Source organism: Numida meleagris, chromosome Z, assembly GCF_002078875.1.
Source record: "Numida meleagris isolate 19003 breed g44 Domestic line chromosome Z, NumMel1.0, whole genome shotgun sequence".
NCBI lineage: Eukaryota > Metazoa > Chordata > Aves > Galliformes > Numididae > Numida > Numida meleagris.
In genome coordinates, this window is record NC_034438.1 from 33435092 (window position 1) to 33451113 (window position 16022).

General features: G+C 40.0%; 1 protein-coding gene across 1 annotated transcript in view; it reads left to right on the plus strand.

The window, feature by feature from the left end:
* Positions 1-16022, plus strand: part of SH3GL2 (SH3 domain containing GRB2 like 2, endophilin A1) — a 90014-nt gene that overhangs the window by 328 nt on the left and 73664 nt on the right. The gene's annotated exons all lie outside the window — the stretch shown is intronic.

Here is a 16022-nt window from a genome sequence, read left to right on the forward strand (position 1 = left end):
GCACGAGCGCGCGTGGGCTGCGCGTGTGCACGGTGCGCGTGGTTTGAGTGTGCACGGGTGCGTGTGTGCACGGGCGTGCGTGGTGTGTGTCCGCGCGTCTCCGCGGTGCGTGAGCATACACGGGCTTGCGTGAGTGCGCGGTCCGCGAAGTACCCCGCAGGCTGCCCCGCCGCCCCAGCCGCGCTGCGGTGCGGAGCGGTGCGCGGGTGCTGATCCCGCAGGGGTTGGCTGCAGGGGGGCGGCAGCTGGGGCAGGTGCCCGCGTGGGCGTCGGACCCATTCTGCGGGCTGTGCGCCGGTTTTCCATCGGCGTGGCTTTAGGCTTACTTTCTAAATCAGACCTTTTTTTTTTCTTTTTCTTTTTTTTTGTTTTTCTCTCCTCTCCTCCCCCCTGACCCTCTCAGGGTACAGACAAAATCTGAATAATGAGATTTGGTCGCGTTGCTTTAGGCATGGTGTGTTATTGCAAGGAGGTCAGGGTGGATGTTTCACCAGGCTTCAATTTTTTTCGTAATGCAAAATCTGTATGTATGTTGTAGCCTGTAAGGGTACAATTTCTGAATTGGGTTCAGACTCGGTGCGCTTTGGGGATGAATCCAAAATGGTTTTGTAGAAGACAGGGGAATTTATTCGAATTTACAGACTGTAGTCTGAGACTTGTGTGAAGCTCCATTATTTTCTTTGCAAGTAAGTACAGAACTCCTAGTAATTTTCACTGATCGTCATTGCATCTTCAGGTAGCAGTGTAAGTTGCAGCCCCTAGGTGCAGACTTGCAGATACAGCAGCCATTTGGCTTTTCAACACCTACGCTTTTCCCTTTCTCATCCATCTCTTGTCTTTCATCTCATCTGTTGTTGCGCTGTGGAGAAATGTGCCTACAGGAATGACCTCTTACACAAGAATTAGTCCCAACTTTAGTTCTTGCTGTCTTTGTAATTATACCATTCCCATTTTGACTACAAGTGCGGTGGGATGTGCCAAGTCCTCCACAGGCCCTTGCTGGTGCAGGGAGATGTGTCTCACCTTTCGTACCAAATTATGCTGCATCATTGGTAAAACAGTCTTCACAGAAACCTGCTGTACTCATGACAGACGCAGTAAGGAGCAGTTAAGCGTGCCTGAGCCTGTGCTGCAGTGTCCATCTGCTGCTGCTACTTCATTTTATCTCTCCCTGCTACCTACAGCGCTGTTACAAGCCCAGGAATCATCACTGCTACATTGAGTTCTCATACCAATTAAGTAAGAATTGCAGTGTCTGTGTCATCCATCCATAGTTAAGAAGCAGGCGATCTGAAGTTCACTTTCTAACAGTGTGCCTTGATTCACCATTATTGTAAGTTAATGAGTGCCTCTGCAGCAGCGGGGGTGCACATACCCTTTGGAGGGAGCGTGGTGCAGAAGGTCTGTGAGTGCTGTTCTGTCCTTCAGATGACAAGCTCACACTAACTGTCAGCAGTACTGTCATGCAGAAGGAAGGAAGAGCTTTAGCTGGCTGGAGCCAAAGTTGTACATTTCTGATGCCAGATTTAGCAGCCTGCTATCAGATGACCCAGGGATTTTTGGGCCCAGCTGTGACTTTCACAGAGTGTTTGTATGCAGGGCATGGAGACACATTCATGTATGAGAATGACTCACAAGTAGGTTGCAAGACAGATCTGTTTATTGGCTTGTTTTCAGCATGGGTGAGAAATCCAGGACTTGATTTGTGCTGTCCTTACTCCAGGGAGAATCCTTCTGATTACAGATTAATCCCCAGGTGGAGTATGGATTGGCATTGCCAGTGTGAATGCAGCTTCCTAGATGGGGCCAAACAAATTGGAAGTTTTAAAGACTCTGAATCTTTCCCTTTGTTCCTAGTTGTGTAAGAACTAACGTATGATGCACAGTCGTTCTGGAAGCGTTTGGAAATCTTTGGCCTAGTTTCTTTCTTCCTTTCATGTTGCAAAATTAGTAGTCCTCATGCACACAGGTGCATTACGAGTATACAATATTATTGTTACAGAATACAATTTCTGATGCAAGCATAAAGATGCGTAGCAGAATTTAAATGCTGTGAAAATGTTTTTATTTCATCAGTAAGTCCCTGGCAGAAGTTGCAATAGTATGACTTCCGGGTCTAGATTGTTTTATTGCTGAGCAAGTGTTTTCATTTCATTCTTTTTTTTTTTTTTTTTTTTTTTTTGACTTGTAAAAGATTGGGCTCACCTGCATTAAATAATGCCACTTTTTCACCAGAAGTCATGTTGAAGACATGACTTGTCTGTCAAATTCCTTGCACCAACTGCTGCAGCAGTAGGTCACCGGAAGGCAGGTGGGAGCTTTGCTCCTTAGAAAATGTATGGAGCATTCACCCCTTTTTGCCTTTTAGAAAAAAATATTGATGGTTTTACCTCTGTGCAGCATCATACATTTTAGAATGAATATTCTTGAATTTGTGAAAGCAAGAGTGAGTCTGTAATCGTGACATTCCTTCAAAATTACACGATGTTAAACTGATAAATATGGAAGTATAGAACAGGCTAGGTTGCACATTTATGTCTATTACCCACAGAGGATCTAAGGAAGAAAAATAACCACATTTGAATCTTGACTGTGCTGCTGAAAGTTTGTTGGATATTCTTGAACTAAGAACATTACTCAAAATACTTTTAAATTTAGTGTTTTGTTTTGTTTTGTTTCTTTTTTTCCCCAGAAATGGGCAGCTAGATGCTGTGCCACTAAACGGTCACTTTTCCTTTAGGCATGCACATTCTTCTGCCATTAGTGCTGTGCCAGCGTGGAGGGACTGTCGTGACCTGCAGGTTTGTTGGCAGATTTAACTCCACCAGAATGGCTTTGGGTGGTAGAGATTTGGCAGTCTGGGGCATCTAAAGATAGTTGTTTTAAAGTAGCATGAGCTTCAGAGCTTCAGTTCCACATGATTGCTTTCACAGCATAATATGGAACTTGTGAAAGACAGTCGAAATTAGGATAATTTCGTGGGGTATCACAGAATTGCAGGGGTTAGAAGGGATCTCTGGAGATCATGTAGTCCATCCGCCTGCTAAAGCAGGCTCCCAAACAGGTTTCAGAAAGAAATGAACAAAAATGTTGGGAATGGCCATGTGCTAGATTTCCCTGGCAATGCATGAATAAGTTAAACTGACCTTTAAAGAGCAGGTCCAAATGGGCTGGACTGATCAAAAATGCCAGTAATATGATTTATTTTTCACTACTGTATTCTGCTGTTTATGATACAAATTGCTTTGTCTTTACACCAAGGCAGAAATTACCTGCGTATGCATTTTTATACAGAAAAGGGATCATTACAGAAGAAAAAGCTGGAGGAACTGCTTCCAGACCACTCACATTTGTCAGTGTCAGCCTTCTAGGTGGAAAGTGCTGTGCTTTCGTCTTTAACAAGGCAGCCTGTAAAGTGCATGGTGAGACTGACCCTACTGTGTCATAAGGAGCAAATGAGACTTTTGTCCTGCTCTGCTATGATTCGTGCATTGCGAAGTTGTTCTGGCCTTCAGAAGGGATCTGCATTGGTTCACGATTGCTCATTTGCAAAAAGACTGCATTTAGAGATGAGGCAGAATTTGAAAACACTGAACGTGTGTATTGAAAGCATCCTATAAGAGTATCGGCTTATTACGAAGAGTGCAGCAAGCCTGCTGAGCGCGTGAAGCCATATAAAATTGTAAAGTATGTAAATAATTTTCACTGCAGTGGGTAAAACAGCCTTTCTTGAAACACTATGTTTCATGCCCTTGTTGAACTCTTCAGCTGCAACTGCTCAGTTGTTATGCCATTTATTTCTTACTGATAGAGATTGTGGACAGTGATATATCAATGTCATTATTTTCCTAAATCTCCATCCGGCCCCCTATTCTGTAATACGTACCTGATTGTCCCTCTGTGTTTAGCAGGAACTGTTCATGCTTGCCAGGCTAGACCTTTCCAAGGAAGGCACTTCATCTGTCTTTTCCCACTGACTTTGATTGAGACTGGACTCACACTGTGTCTGCTTATCTCTTTCTGTGTCTTCTCTGAACATTACCCATGAAATTGTGGTCAGTTCCCTTATACGTAGAACTAGGTGGGCAAGTTTGAGAAGCTAGACAATACTGTATTTTTCCTGGTGGAGCTGTTGCACTTTGTGTTACTTACGTTGGACTTAGAAGCCTCCACCTTCTGCAATGTGGAAATATATGAGCAGATGGAAGAAAGAGGAAAAAGGTGTTTGTGAGGTGACATGACTCTGAGGACAGTGCTCAAACTAGATGTTGAAGCCTCTTTAAGAGCAGTGTACCACCAAAACTCTATTTTCTCTCAGTCTGGAGTGGTACACTTGTAGTTCAGGGAAAGTGAGCAAATTTCTGATCCAGAAATAAAAAACATTTCTGAGAAATTTATTTACTTATCTGTGGAGGGGAATATTTCCAACTGCAAATAGGGAAATTCCTTCTATTTGTGCACTTTAGCTTGCTTGTCAGATACAATATTCATATTTGGCATCATTCACGTGTCCTTTTATTGATATTACGTAATTGAAAGAGTGAAAAATTGACCTTAATCTAAATTACTCTTTGCTTGGATATTGTATAACCCTTCTGAATTGTTGATGGCTTAAACAGTCTGCTCTAGTTTCTAACTCTGGGTCTAATCTAATACGAAGAAGTGCTGCTTAGTATGTAAAAAAGATAATGACTTTTTTTTTTTAATATTTCTTAGGCATCTATCACTGCATCTTTCCACCTGATATATGCAGTTTCCATTTTTATGTATGTACATACAAATAATCTGTATATACAAACTGATCTTTATAAGCAAAGAATATCTGTGGATGTTATGCTGAAAACATAACTTGGATCAGAATTTTATATCTTGATTTCATCTCCACTGGAAGTATTACTCAGCAGATAATTAGGAAGGGCAGGTGTTCTTGGTCATCCATGCACAACAGTGTCTTTAAGATTTAAATGTGCCCTTGTGGCTAGCATGCTAATGGCATTCCATAAAAAGCACTGAAGCAGTGTACACAAGTTTAGTAGAAATGGACTTTGCAGAGGTTACTCTGCAGAAGATTCTACAGTGCTATGTGAACACTTAAGTGAGGTGCTGGTGTGACTGTGCATATTTTAATGGAGACTGAAATGTGAAGGAGCCTGAACACTGATTGTTGTGATGTTGTAAGTGTGCTGGTGAAATATTTGACCTTAAAAGCTTGACAGGAGGGAGAGCACTGGAAATCTGGTTTGCAAACCGCAGGGAGCTGTTGCAGCTCTGTGAGTAAATGTAAACTGTGAATGGGCAGTATTTGGTTAAATGCCTGGAATTAATCAGACCCATGGCTCCCTTCTCTGGCAACCAAAGCTTGCTAGCTTCCAACACCTTTTTCTGCTCGAACTAAAAGATCTTGCTTTGTGTTGCCTTCTGGCAACTTCTCTAACTCTTGTTCTCATTTTCTTCTCACTGGCTGCTGATGGACAGTGGTGCTGCTGATCATCTCTTAAATGCATGGTTTTGTGCAGAGGAAAGAGCACTAAGCTAAAGCACAGTATTCTTATGATGATCTTTGGCACAGCAGAATTACCTTCCACTGCTTACATAACCTGGCACTTAATCTTGGAGGGAAAAAAAAGAGTAGCTTTCTTTTAAACTTAAGGTCATAGCAGATCTTACAGGAATCCATCCATCTTGTCGAGGAAGTGATAGGAATTAAAAATTTTATTTACTTATTTTTTGTTTGTTTGTTCTGGAGAGGAGATTTAAAAAAATGGAAATCCACATTTACCATGTTAGTGTTTTTCACAGGCTTTACCTTTTTCCTTGTAGGTCTTCATGGAAGAAAAGAGAAAATAAGTGACTATTTGAAATTCAGTGTAATTCTATTTTGTGTGTGTGTGTGTGTGTGTGTGCGTGTGTGTGTGTGTGTAAGTGGAAAATAATGTGGCAGTCCTAGACAGGATGATTCATAGATTTGTCATTGTAATTTATGTGATACAGATGATGCTCTTCTGCCCATGATGGAGGCCCAATCTGTACAATTAAATAGCATCTTAAAAAGAATTGTCTTACTTAGACTGAGCCTGGCTGAAGCAGTTGTTGCAGCATAGCATAGGTCACTCCAAGGGGCATTGGTTTTCTCTCACCTGCCTTCCATGTCTCCACTCACCCACCAAAGAAGGGGTGTTCTTTGATCCCAGCTAAGGTGCTGCTGAGGTGGCAGCAAACGTGTCTTAGTTTCAGCTGGGTTGGAACTGTTTTCTTCAAGGTGTCTGGTATGATGCTATATTCTGGTTCTAGGAGAAAAACAATGTTGATAACACACCAACGTTTATAGTTTTGCTAAGCACAGCCAAGGCCATTCTCAGTGAGGGGTCCAAGGAACTGGGAGGGAACAGGATTAGGACAGCTCAGTTAAATTGTTCAAATGGATATTCCATACCATATAACATCAAGAGGAAGGAGTTTTGAAGTGAGTGGGAGTTCACCTCTCTCTCTTCCGATGCTCAGGGGACTAGCTGGGCATTGGTTGGGGGGGGGGGGGTAAGCAATTGCTTCTGCATCATTTCTTGTATACATTAATTTATATATATAGTCTAAACTATTATCCTTTTCCTTTCTCTTAGTAAAAGTTTTATCTCAACCCATGAGTTCTACTTTTTTTTTTTTTCCAATTCTCTTCCCCATCCCACTGGTAAGAGGGAGTGAGTGAACTGTGTGGTGCTCAGCCAGCTGCTGGGCTAAACCACAACAAAGTGTAACCTTGCTAACGCTAGCCTTGAGGCTTGAGGTGATGCCAGAGGACCTCCTGAAAGAATGAGAAATTAAGCCCCTGGTTACAGTTCAGCTAAAAGGCAAGTCATGCAGGAGAGGGCTAGTAAAGTGAATCCATATTTCTTAAGAGCAGATAGGCAGCGCTAGCTGAGTTAATTAGCCACAAAACAACTGGAATAATATTGCTGTAATTTCCGTTGGGCTGTTTCGGTCATCTCTCATTTGCATTTGAAATCTCCCTGTCAGATTGAGAAATTACACTGAATTCTTGTAAACTGAAGTTCTAAACAGAGAAAAACACTGACTTCCTCCATCTTTTTTGCCTACTCTGATGGCAGAGTGTGTAGTTACACCACACACTAGTAAAATGATGACAACCTCTTTGTATTTTTATGATTTGCAGTTTGATTTCTGAAATGATGTGTTATGTGTCATTTATTTGTTTGTTTAATTAGATGGCATAGTTCTGTTGCTGTCTGCAAAAGGTCTTTAAACGTGAAGATAATTTACCTGAACATTTTGAAATAGGGCTTATTTTTCACTTTTGTGCTAACAAATTTAGTTAATGTTCAAATTCAGTAGCACTGAGGACACGATTCACTTTTGTCCCCCTTTAAAATATCAGCACTGAGCATCATTTTTGTTCTGTTTCTCTGGGGAAAAAGTGCTGCCACAACAAAATAGGGTGATGGTAGAACACACTCCAAAGGAGATTCTTCTGGGGTGCATCAGGCCCAGCACTGCCAACTGGTTGAGGAAGGGATGGATTATCCCTCTGCTTTGCTCTGGTGCAGCTTCACCTCAAGCACTGTGTGTATTTCTGGGCACTGCAATATAAGAAAGACATAAAACCATTAGAGAGTGTTCGAAGGAAGGCTCTCAGAGCTGAGGAGACTGAAGGGAGGCCTCATGTCAGAAGGAGTCCCCTCACCAGGGGAGCAGAAGGGTGACTCTGAGCTCTGCTCTCTGTTGACAGTGACAGGACCTGAGGGTACAGCGCGGAGCTGCATCAGGGGAGGGTCAGGTTGGATTTTAGGAAAAGGTTCTTCACCAGGGTGGTGGTCAGGCACTGCAACAGGCTCCCCAGGGCACTGGTCACAGCTCCAAGCTGTCAGAGTTCAAGAAGTGATTGTGCAATGCTCTCAGACATGGGGTTTGAATTTTGAGTGGTCCATACTTGATTTTTTTGGGTGGGGTGGCATCTAGGGTGGTAGAATGGCATGATGCGTTTGTTTGTTTTACCCTGGAAAGAGCATTCTCCTGAAAACTCTTATTGATTTCATCTTTTATGACTTTTGTAGACTAATGTGACTCGGTCCTTCAAACAGCATTAGCCAATTAGATAATTTTTGCTGAGTTCTTTTCTAGTCTGTGCAATTTTCAGCCTTCAAGAATGTGCCAAGAATTCCTTTTCATGCAAAATCAATCTAGATGCAGTAAACCAGTTAATAATTCATAAGACATAAATGTCAAAAATAGTGTTTGTCCTACCAGATGAGTCACGTAGACTGTCTGTCTTGGAAAGTTATGGCTTCATAATCTAAGGACTAGATTTAAAGCTCTGCAATTCTACAGATATAACTCCAAGATGGACAGATTTCCTCCTGCCATTCTAAGAACAGCTTTTCTACTTATTTGGTACTGTTTGGAAATGAGAACAGCAAACGAAGTCCCATCATTTCCCTTGGAGTCAGAATATTTGCATAGAACTGGCCAAGGCATTAGAGATGACCAATTGGGATATTATTATCAACTAATTTGCCAGCTGAATTTGTGTTTCTTTAGGAGTGCTACACTTGGCACTGAAACAAAAGCTGTCCATGGCTATAGATGAAGTAAAAAGAGGTATTCTTACGTAGAAGCAGGTCCTAAGTTTTCTGATCCCGTTTCTTGCTTTGGTCGGGAATAGAAGGGATTTGATTTTATTTCCTATTGTTATGAAATGAAGTAAGAGCTTTTAAAACAGCTACAGCATAAGGAAGTTTCAACAATATGCAAATATTTTTTAGTTTGGATGTAGAAATATGTCTTAAAATGCATAACAACCATGTGTGAGCATGGTTTACTGATTAGACTGGAGTCTAACTGAAGGATCATGTGTTAGCATAAACAAACAAAAGTTTGTCTTTCAGGAAGGGTAGCTGGATCTTATGATACCTCTATTATTTATTATTTGTTTTAAAAACAGGACTATTTAGTTCTGCGTCTGAGGGAAAATCTTTCTACAAAAGTGCTAAAAAATGTTGTACTACAGAAAAGGCAGATCCTTTGCTGTTAGAATATGGTTGTGGGCAGTAGGTGTGATATGCCATACATCTGGTGTGTCTTAAGTATAGACAGGGAAAATGTGGATTTCTGGAGAAAAGGAAGAGATAATTGCTGAAAGCAGAGAGAAGATTGGATACTTTTGTAATAACTAATGCAGATCTTTAACCTTTTTCTTTTTTAATGCAGAAAAATACCTTTTCCTTTTTTACTGTTAATCAATTTGTCATGCCTAGTTGTCTTTGCATGCTAGGAATGGGATTCTCTTACTAGTAAGAGTAAGAACCACAAATACCTGATACTGAAAGGCAGATCACTTTTGATTTTGCTTTATTTTGCAATGTCTTTCTTGAAAATAATTCAACATAGTGTGATTTGGGACCTGTGATTTTCAAAAACGTCAAATCCCTCCTCAAGTGTCTGACCTGACATGTTTCAGAATAGCTGCATTTTGAGAGCCAAAACAGTAAATAAATCCTCGTGGTGATTGAGGTAGATTGTAGAACTTTTGGTGTTCTCTTCAGAGTACTGTAGTTTTTATTTAACTGTAAAGATGGGTGGGAGTAAGGTTGCTGAAATGAAGATGAATGAGGATGAAAGAGTGGTAAAGTTCTCGACAGAAAGCTTCAAAAACAAGGCAGAGGCAAATCTGTTCACATTTGTGTAGGTAATTCTGACTACGGTTAGGAGAAATGGCAGGCTGTGAATGAAACTGCCGTTTGGTATTTTCTGCTTCGTTAGTGCACTGTATCCAGTGTCATCAGTTCCTCATTTGGGCATTATGACAGTATGTGTTATTCCAGCACAAAAGACAAGATGGCCACCATTCCGAGAACACACACAAAAAAATGAATAAAACCAGTGGGTTAAAAATGTTGGTAGGGATTTAATGGTGTCTGTCAGTGCACGTGGAATCAAACGTGACAAATGGAAACGCTGACATTGTTTCTGGAATGATAAGCCCGTCATTTCCAAATTTCCTGTTTCACTGGGGAGAAAGAATATGGAAAAGCAAAGAGAATATGGAAAGTCTCTAATCTGTGGATAATCTAGTAACAAAAAATACTGAACAGTCACTAGAAAGTAAACCCCATGTGACTTTTGTGCTTCTTCATTCCCCAAGGCTGAGTTTGCTGTCCCAGTCAGGGTGGCAATCCTTAAGCACATGAAAGTTTTCCTCAGTGCTGTCAAAAATTTTGTTAGTTTGTGATGAACAAAGTGCCTGCTTGAAATCTCTTATGCATTCTAATAATTGTTAGTGGAATTCAAAACTGTTCTGCATTAATGTTTTCCTTGGGCTCTGTGAAATACCATAGCATGTCTGTTGGAGCCAGAGGTACAGCCAGGAACTGAAAGTTTCCGGGTAAGCTGCAAAGGCCAAATACAGTATTTGATTTATTATGACTTTATGTGAGTCAGGACAAGACTGTCTCAGTTTTTCTTTCTTCTTCATAACCCTCACACAGGGAGAAGATTGTGCTATTTTAGTGTGAGAAAGCGGTGCAGACTCCCAAGATAAAATTTCTAGTGTGTCTTTAGAAAAGGAGCTATCCTTCTGTTCTGTGCTGATCCGCGCCTATCAGAAATGACTAAGTACTACAGCCTCCTTACCCATATTGCTGTTAATCACTGGTCTGGAGAGCCTCAACTCTAGGAGCTAGCAGTTTGTGTTTCTTGATACACATTGCCAGTATACTGGCCAAGCATGCAGCTGGCCATGCTTGGGTTCCGTTTCTGATTAATGTCTACTGGTATTATCCTAAGATAAAAACAAAATAGAATGTTGGTGATCTTAAATTTAAAAATATCTGCCAGTTCTTAGGAGAAAATTTGATGACGTCTCACTTCCTTTGCCGTAATTTTGGGCTTTGTAAAGGTAATTGCTGATTTAAACCTCTCATTTTGAGAATAAGAGCTCTTGCCAAATCATACATTAAGGTTAGGTACATGGAATTTGTAATAACTTTGATGAAAAAGAGGCAGTCTGCCCAAGCAGATTTGTGAAGTTCTCTTGACACATATTGAAATAGTGCTGTTACACCTTGTTTACGTTCATCCTGTGAAGGACTTTGTCCCTCCATGGTCAGGGCACTGGAGTAAGGGAGAACTGAAAATTTAACGAAGCTTCAATAAAACAGACTATTCCAGTTCTCTATTTTTCTCACATGTGTTTGCAGATTAACTACTCCTGTGTCCAGGAGATCTTCCTCATCTACATGAACTTAGGCACATTCACTGCTGTAGACCTTTTTATTCCCTGATTTCCTCCCAAAATTTCTTTCAAACCTTTTTAAAATAATTATTATTGAGAGCTGTATTTCCTTTAAATTCTTAATTCATTTTATTGCAATAAAATTGAATTTAGGAAGGTAAATTAAGCAGCTGAGAGTGAAGCTGTGCATATCAAGTGAGCTTTTTGTGAAAGAATGAAGACCAGATCAGGAGTATGAGAAACAGCCCTATGCAATCACTGAACCAGAGGCAAAGCCTGCTTGAATCCTTGAGATTTTGAAAGCATATGAAGGAGAAGATGGATGGAGAATGGGACCAGGCCTCACCTTTGCTTTCTGGGATTTAAGAAGCTTATTAGCGTTATGCTGTTACAGAAGAGTTTCTGAGGGAGGCTCTCATTCGTACTGTATTTTCTGGTCTCTACCATGCCATCAGGCAAGCAGTCACTGTAGGACAACTTGCTGTGGCTGTATCTCTCTTACACATCAGCAGTATCTTGAGGTGCCCATGTTCTGTCTTAAGGTCTCCACCGTAGCTCCAAGAGAGTCACGGTGGATTTGAGGTCATAAATGTAAGACATACAATGTTGAAACTTAGTATTATGAATAAGCCTGGATGAGATAACATGACCTTTCTCCGTTGTATTCCCAGCTGAGACTTAAAAGTGCTTTGAAGTGTTGTTGCCTCATTTTCACTTTTGTGGGCTAGCATTGCCTTCTGTACATTGAAGAGAAGAGTAGCAGCCATTTCTGGCTGCCCTGGGCTCAACTATCAGGAAGCCCTTAGGGAAGGAGGTAGGATCTGTGTTCTAACTGATCCCACCACAAAAGCCAAGGGATGAGTGGGGGAAAAGAAGGAAGGGATAAAGAAACCAACCTCTGCTGCAAAGTGAGCACCAAGGAGGGAAGAGCTACTTTCACCTCTTTTTAGTGCCATCCTTTGATATTTCTGGCAGGATTTGTGGAACCTGGTTTCCTCTACAGACATCTCTGTATTACCAAGGAGCTGGAACTTAAGAGAACTAATTCATTGTGTCCTCTTGACCCTTTTGAATTTGGTTTGAATACCGGAAAGATTGGTGTTTTTTCTTATACCTTATTCATTAATTTAAAAAAAGAGTTCTGTCTTTAGCAACTGCTTTAGGTTATTAAACAGCATAGTATGGATCAGTTCTTGAACATGGTATTTAAAAGGTAGATCAATTCACAAAAGCAGAAAATTATCTTGTAATATCAAAGGGCCTGGAAGCAAGCAATGCATACTAAAAACTGAAACGCTTTGCCACAATTTTGTCTCCTAAGACTTGTTGGAAGTGAACTATGGAGTTAGCTAAGTAAATAGGAGATGATCACTAATTTTTGTGCTATATACATTTACTCAATAGCAAAAAAAAAACCCAAAAATGTAGCTGAAAAAATTCTGCAAATTTGTATTATTTTGATTATTATATTTCAAATGTTCAGGGGTGACTTTTAACAGAGCTATTTTTTGAATGATGTTTTTTCAGCATATATAACCAAATATAAAGAAAACAGCACAGAATAAAGACATTTAAAAATTAATAGTGCTGTCCTCTACCTCTTCCTTTCTACATTCTCATGATTTCAAGGTTTAAATTTTCAGTTCTTTTAAGGATAAAGCTAATCTTAAGAATTTTGAGGCAGATGACAAGTTTTGCAAAGACCTGGCAATAATTCCTTTGAGCCATTTTGTCTCCTGTCAACCTATCTCCTCTGGGAACTGTTCCAGTTTGAAATATGTGCCAGAACTTTGACTGAGGCATGGTTATACTTCTTCCTCTTGCTCTCTTTCATATTGAGTGATGTATCTGCTGATCTGAAATTCCAAGGCTGTGTCTACTTTAGCAAGTGATACAGTGAAATTGGCATGGGTATGCAGAACAGATCAATTGGCGCAGAGTATCCAGAGAATCCAGCAGAGGACACAGTTCTGGCATATTGATGCAACAAAAGTAATACAAAAGAGGAAGAGGAACTCACAGCAAAGCTTGGGCTGCCTCTGGGTGTTAGGATTATCTACTGTTCATCTAGGTGCACAGAAAAAGAGTTATTAAGTGTCCTTTACTTCTTAGGCCAATTAATTTGGATATCAGAGCTCACATATCTGCCTGACCTGTGACATTGAAGGAGCAGTTGCAAGCTAGTGAGGGGGCTGTATGATTTCCTAATTTCTTGGTATGCCAAGAAGGATGACCATTGTAAATAGGACCCTAAAGGCAAATGCCTGTATCCTGATTTTTATTGCTGTTATTTATCGTTTTGTTTGTCCCTGTATGAAGCCACTGCACTCATGCAAGCAATGCATTTGCCCTGTGAGTACAGTGGAGTATGATCTTGCCTTACCCTGGCCTGGATGCAGAGAGTTGTGATATAATTTCTGATTTGCTAAATTGCCATTCCTGTCTCTTCCTACTGATTTTAAATATCTTATTTTAAAAATACAGTTTTTATTCCAGAACTAGGCCTACTGTTCTCCATGGCATGTAAGGTAAGTTTCTGCTCTATTCAGTAAGGCTGGAGACCTGATGGATTTAATGTATACTAGATACCAAAGTTCCTTATAGGAACAGGAGTATTTTAGGTGAGTATAGGAAGTCCTTGGACTCCAAGTCCCATGAGTGGAGAGCATAGTGCCTTCTGGCTTTTAGTAGCTTAATCCTTCCAGATACCTAGAAACAAGCAGTAAGCTTCCTCAGAACAGAATGACATGAATTTGAACTGCTTCCATCCTTCATTTGTGTGGCAGCTAACTAATTGTGCATGATAGCATAAATGTACATAGTTCTCTTATTTTTAACTCTTCATTTTTTTCTAATTCTCTTTTTTTCTCTTCTTTTTTTTCTAATTTTTTTCCCTTGTTGAAAATTAGTTGAATGTAATTCATCACCTTTTTTAAAATTTGGCTGTCTGACCACAATTCCCCCTGTCATTTATGAATTGTGATAAACATCGCTTCTCATAAATAATTTTTTAGTCTGTCAAAGAACTTATACCTCTGTTAAAATATGTTGTGAGAACTATTCTCTCTTTATACAAGTTGATGTACCTCTGGTTTAATTGTATGTTTGCTTGAGAGATAGAGGTTAAATGCTTTTCCACAGGATGCTCCCTGAATTTCTTTCTGTTTTGCAGACTTTCTTAATTTGCTAGGCACATTGTTGGAGCAGATTTGAACCAGGGATGCATGGATGTGATTTTCAGGTTTAAAAACAGAAAAAGAGAGGAAAAATGGTATGTTCTGTTTTATCTGTGCAAATGCTGTGCATCAACTGGCGAGGAAGAGTGTGTTTTGCTAAGACAGTGGGAGATGCCTGCAAGTACTCCTCGATGTGTCTGTTAGCTGTGGGATTTAGAGAAACCCTGGGAAGTCGGGCTGAGTTTATAGTATTTGCTGCAATCAAATGGATGTACATTTCTTGATATATTACTTGTTCTGTCCATCTATTTCTGCCCTATTAAGAGGACTATGACCGCTTGGGGAAATTAAGTTGTGGAAAGAATATAGGATCTTTCTTCTATGTGTGTGCTCCATTATGGTTCAAAATGCAGAAGTCCTATTGCTGTTACTGTACTTATCCACAACTATATTATTGTTTCTGATCTTTGAACTGAAGTTGTGAATTCTGGAAGATTTGAAAAGACAATTTTTAAGAGAGCAGTCTGAACAGATCTAGTGTTTTGTGTTAGGACCATGCATTTCAAGGGAACCTTTTCTTTTTTAGACATGAATTATTTAATGAATTCCAATAAGGTGAAATGACTGTTAATGCCAGAAGTTCTTTTAATGTACAAAGGTCAAAATGAAACCTAAATATAATTATGAGAACCAAAAAAAGCTGAAATTCAGGAGAAAAAAAAGTTACTACTTTGACACACCATAAGCATTTAAAATAGTCGGAGATGTTAAAGGAAAAAAACAACAATAGTGTACTGCTTTCTCTCAACACAACTGAAAGGGAACATTCTCACTCACAGTTCCCTAAACAGTGTGAGAGCCATGCTGTTCTGAATCTGTTTTTTTCACATCTGTGCTTTTCTGGGACAGGTTTTATTAAGTTATAGTTCTGTGGCTTTTGTGCCTGCATTGAGCTCCAATAAAATAAGTTCACTGCTTATAGCTTTTATGGATCTATAAGATATCTTGCTAATCTTCAGTTTGTTATTGGTCTTGCTATCCCCCTGAGCTCAGGATGCCTTGAAGCCTGAACATATTGATAAGTGGGGTGAAGAAACAGTTAAAAGTTCTCTGATGTCTTTTTCTTTGTGTCATGGGATGTCTTCTTTATGTCATTTGTAGCCCTATAATAAGGTGATGTAGAGCATAGGAGTAACTGCAGCAGATACATAAATATCTCACTGCATGTCCCTCTGGGTCTGTGGAGTCACTGTGATCTCTATAGACTTGGCAAGGGCATGCAGATGTCAAAGTTTTCAAGGCTGTATTGACTTTCAGAGTTTTCAGAAAGCCCTTTCATGCAAGCTGGATAGTTCTAGGGTTTTTGTTGTTGTTCTTTTTTTTTCCCCCGTAAATCTTTTTAAAATTAAATACCAGATATATGGTATATTTACTGTCATACTGCAGAAATAATGTTTATCTATAGCTCTGTAAGTAGCCATCATGACAGCTCTCTTCCTTCAGCATACTTGTGGTTTTTAGAACTATTATAAATTTCTGTACGTAAGATTTAATGGCATCACTGAGCATCATTGCAAGTAATCTTTGGCTCTTTAGTGTGAACT